At 37.5% G+C, this 5,388-nt stretch overlaps 1 protein-coding gene across 1 annotated transcript in view; it reads right to left on the bottom strand.

Moving 5' to 3' along the window:
- MEP1A (meprin A, alpha (PABA peptide hydrolase)) overlaps nt 1-5,388 on the bottom strand; it is a 40,203-nt gene that overhangs the window by 32,205 nt on the left and 2,610 nt on the right. The window lies entirely within an intron of this gene.

The raw sequence follows: 5,388 nt of genomic DNA on the forward strand, positions 1-5,388 counted from the left end.
CACACACACACACACTGCTATCAAGTAAGAATCAACATTTAGGTCACTCTCCAGCAGGTTTCTGAGGCTATAAAACCTCATGAGAGGAGACTATCTTTGTTCCTTGAATCCACAAGTAGATGTGAATCACCTGAGGATAGGCTTTAGGTTAGCAGCACAACTCCCACAGAAACTACACAAACAGAGCTCTCTTCTGAAAGACCAACCATTGAAAACCCTTAGAACACAGTTCCATCCACACATGGGGTCACCATGGGTCAAAGTGGACTTCATGACATGTGAACATCAGAGTGTGCCTGTAACATGGAGCAAGTCACCCTAACCTAAACTAGACCCATGACTCTTTTAGCGAAATGAAAGAGCAGCTTACCCCAGCACAATAAACAAATGTGCAATTGGATACAAAACTATTTGTAAACTCTAACTTGTTTATAGGGAACTCTAGTGGCCTAGTTAAGGAGCTGGGCTTAAAGGCGGGTGGTTCTAATTCACCGGTTGCTCCTCAGGAGAAATATGGGCAATCTCTTCTCATATAACTGAACTGAAAATCCACTGGAGGGCCAGCTATGGGTCATTTCCAACTTGATGTTACACAACAAGTTGTTTATAATGACAGACATTCTACTTTTACCAACCTTAACCAAATAATATATAGAGAGGCCTTTCCCTAATTTCAAAAATAAAATAACAGAAGGAAAGATGGTAAGGACTCAGCTTCCCTTCTCAGTAATGGATGAGATGGATAGATTTCTCCAAGAAATAAATGTGTTTACGAATTGAATGTATAGCTATCTAAGTAGAAATATCTTTCCACCTTTACACTGTTATCTAAGACTAACCAAGAGATTATCAGTGCATTTTACAAAGTAAAAGGCAAAGATGGTCCCTTTACTAAATGTAGCCAAAATATATTCATTCTATTTTTCATCAGCAAGTAATCATTCATTTTTATTTTTTTTTCTTTTCAAATCAGAAAACCGAAAAAATGACATTCTTTACACAAAGTCTTGTTATGTACTCCTCGATCTGTCTAGGGCTTAATAGGTGAGTCCTTTCCCAGAAAAGCTGGTTTCCCTATCTTTATCTTTCCATATTTGCCTATTTCAGAACTCTTCAAAAGCCCAGTGTGTATCAACTATTTCTCTTTCACCTCTAAAGTTGTCAAATACCGTATTATGAAAGTAGATGTTTTCCATTCATTCTAGCATCAGTTTTACATTCTTTCAAGGCACTAATGAGGCAGAAATTGAACCCACCTAAATTGATTTCTGTAATGTCCTTCTGTTCGCCAAAATCAGCATCAGGTACCACTGAAAGGAGGAGGAAAAAGGTTACTTGTCTTGCTGAGCAAATGGGAGAAAATTCAGAAACTCTTTATTTATTTCAATGAGTCCTTACCATTTCCTCTAGACAGCTGCTTAATCTAAAAATGGACAAGTAAACAGTAAATGGTTAATACATAGCAGAATTCATATTGTTAAGTACTCAACAGACTGAAAATTTACTTACTGATACAGCTGTTATATGAACAAAAAACAAGATGAAAGAGAGAGAAGCGGTGAATCTAGTGCAAATCATTGTTGCTAATGAGTGGATGACAGCAGGTGTCTTGTGTTAAGTGCTTCCTGAAGCTTTCCCTATTACACATCTCAAACTTTGATCTTTCCTTATGTACTATATTGTTCAACTTATCGGAGAAAGAGACATTAACCCTTTTGAAGGCAGAGACTTTTAAGTTTCACTTAAAAGTTCAAGTGTTAAAGATTGGAGAAAAGTTTCACAATTTTAATAAGATCTGTATATTAAAATTAGTGTCTGTCCTATAAAATTAAAACAAATCTGTTGCTGTTGAGTCTGCCTCAGAGAGACCCTGTAGAGGCACAGAGTTTTTTAGACTATAACCTATATATAAGCAATCTGCCACATGTTTCTTGCAGGACCAGCTGTTAGATTCAAAGAGCTCACCATTAAGTTACAAGTCAAGTGTTTAGCCACTATGCCATTAAAGTTTCCTTCAGTATCTTTATATATAAATAATTACTGTATATAAAATATAAAAGCCCCAGTTAGATTCACTTCTTGTTGTTAGGTGTGACCCATAGCAACCCTATGAACAACAAATGTAAAGCCTGCTCTATCCTGTGCCAATTTCACAATTTCTGACACTCTCAAATTCACTGCTGCAGTCATTGTGTCAATTCACCAGTTGATGGTCTTCCTTCCTTTTGCTATTCCTCCACCTTTCCAAGCATGATGTCTCTCTCTAAGGAACAGCCTCTCCTAGTAACATGCCCAAAGTATATGAGACAAAGCATTATCATCTTTGCCTCCAAGGAGCACTCTGGCTGAACCTTCTCTAAAACATAACTGTTTGTTCTGTTGGCAGTTCATAGGCTACTCAGCACTCTTCTCCAATATCACAGTTCAAAAACATCAATTCTTTTTCTGTTATCCTTATTCATCATGCAGCTCTCAGATGTGTATGTAGCAAGTGATTGAAAACACCAGGACCTGAATCAGATTCACTTTAGTCCTCAAACTCGGGCTCACCTTAGTCCTTAAACTAGCATCATTGCTTCTCAGAAAACTGGAGAGGTCCGTCACTGCAGTCTTTTCTGGTGCAATATGTCTCTTGATCTCCTGACTGCTGGTACCAAGTGTTTTAACTGTGAATCAAAGTAAGATGAAGTTGTTGACAATTTTAATAGTGACCCTACAAACCAGAAAAAAGCTGTCCCATGGGATTTCTAAGCCTGTGTTCTTTATGAAAGCAGGCTGCCACATTGTTCTTCTACTGAGCAGCTGCTGTATTCGAACCACTCACCTTCTACTTAGCAGCCGTGCATTTAAGCACTGCACCATCAGGGCTCCGTTCTATATATCTGATATTCATAGATGAGAAGACTCATAAAATAAAGATGGCCATCCTTTCCATACTAATAAATTCAATATAAATTCTAATAAAAATGTAACAAAATTTTCAATGGAAATTCACACAAATGAATAAATTTCTAAGGAAAAAATATTTTTAAAAAAAGAAAAATAAGGAGAAAAGATGTGACCTACCAAAATATCTGTAATTTTTATAAATGGCAATTAAAGTGTGTTGTATGGCCAACTAAAAGAGCAATGGATCTATAAACTCAAGCACAAAGCTTAGAAAAAGAGGCAAGCATGTATGATATTTCAGCATGGTGGTGTTATGTGTCTTCAAGCAAAAACTGGTATAATAGGGAATGAACAATGAGTCAGAACCCTCCAGTTGTTGTTGTTGTTGTTGTATAGTGTCAAGTTGAGAGCAACTCTATGACCAACAGACCTAAATCTCATCCTGTCCTGTGCCGTCCTCACTATCTCAATACATTTGAGCCCATTTTAAGAGGCTGTAAATGGCATAGGAGATCTCCTTGGGAGAAGCTGGTAGATTTGAACAGCTTTCCTTTGGATTCCTTACCCACTAGGCCACCAAGACCCTTTTCAGTATGAGTCGCTGTTTGTTGTTATGTGCCATTAAGTTGGAACCAACCTGTAGCTGACTGTGAAACAGATTTTCAGGGATAGAAAATCACTAGAGAATTGACTGCCCATCTTTCTCTCATGGTGCAACTGGTGGATTCAAACAAAACAAAACAAAATTAAAAATTTTGGAGAGAAACTTTATCTCTTCAATAAATGATATTAGATCATGAGATTCTTTTATATGCAGAAAAAAAATTATATTCCACACCAGTCACAGAAATAAACTGTAAATTCATGGGGTTGTACAATTTGATGGGGGGGAGGTGCAGGAAATTGAAAGAATTTGTCCTTGAAAACAATGTATTCGAATTTTGTAAATAAACTAGTAGAAAATTTAAAAAAAAAAACAAACCTAAGTGTGAAAATCTAAATTTTGAGTTAAAAAATAGTTAAACACTATTAATTTTGAGCTCTGTAAAGACTGTTTAAACAATTACAAAAATAGAAATCTTAAGATAAAAGAATAATAAATCTGATTATATAAAAATAAACATCTTTAGACCAAAAGAGAAAGAATAATTAAGAAATAAGCCACAAAAGGAAGAAGATATGTAGATTGCACCTAATTAGATTAGGAGAAATATCCCAGAAATGCAAGAATTTCTCTTTTTTTATTTTATTTTTATTATTATTTTGTGTGTCTGTGTACCGTCAAATCAGATCTGACTGGTATAGGAGGAGATTGTCCCTCCTTTCCCCGCAGAGCATCTGGTGGATTCAAACCATGCGCCTCTGGGATTGCAGTGCAGCTTCTTGCCACTAGGCCACCAGAGCTCCCGTCAGAAATGCAAGAATTTCTATAAAGCAAGAAAGAAAATCTAAGAGAAAAAGAGTCCAAAGCCGTAAACAAGAAACTAAATTAAAAAAATGCAAATGAATGATAAACATGTGGAAAGAATTTTCAATCTCATAGGTAATCAGAAATATGCAAATGTTCATAAGCATGAAGCACTGTCTCAAGCAGCTCGGTTTGGCATAAATTAAGAAGACTAACCAATACCAAGTGTTTGGCATAAATTAAGACTGACAAATGCCAAGTATTGGTAAGGAAGTGAGGAAACAGGAAATCTCATATAATTTTTTCTTTGTGTGAAAATTTCATACTTACTACTAGAACAGAAACTTGGTAAGAAGTTGCACTGCAATCCCAAAGGCACACTGTTTGAATCCACCAGCTGCTCCGCAGGAGAAGGATGGTGAACCTCTTCCCATGCAATTTACTGCCTCTGAAAACCCACTGAATGGTCAGCTACGGGTTGGTTCCAACTTGATGACACACAACAATAAAGAAAAAGGTCAGCAAAGGAGAGGAAGACTTTCAGTGACACAGATGGACACAATGGCTGCATCAATGGGTAAATCTCATCAGCGACTGTGAGCATGGTGCAGGGGTCACTCAGAGTTTTGTTCTGTTTTGCATAGTATGACTATGAGTCCCAGCCATGGAGTTGGCCCTTAACAACAATAAAGGTGAAATGTGCTTAGGCTATAAGGTAGAAATCATATTCCTAACTACACTCCCTCCCAGAGCATTTAATCGTGCTAATGCGAAACCTATATTTGGACCAAGAGGCAGTCGTTAGAACAGAGCAAGGTAACACATGGTTCAAAATTGGGAAGGGTGTACGCCAGGGATGTGTCCTATCTCCATACCTTTTCAACCTGTATGCAGACCAGATTATCCGAGAAGCCGGGCTCTATGAGGAGAAGTGTGGCATCAGGATTGGTGGAAGATCTATTAACAATCTGCGTTATACAGATGACACAACTCTGCTTGCTGAAACTGAGGAGGACCTCATGCACTTGCTTCAGAGGGTCAAGGACTGCAGCCTTCAGTATGGACTGAGGCTCAATATCAAGAAGACAAAG

Source organism: Elephantulus edwardii, unplaced genomic scaffold (genome assembly GCF_000299155.1).
Source record: "Elephantulus edwardii isolate Elephantulus edwardi_28Jun2011 unplaced genomic scaffold, EleEdw1.0 scaffold00017, whole genome shotgun sequence".
Lineage (NCBI taxonomy): Eukaryota > Metazoa > Chordata > Mammalia > Macroscelidea > Macroscelididae > Elephantulus > Elephantulus edwardii.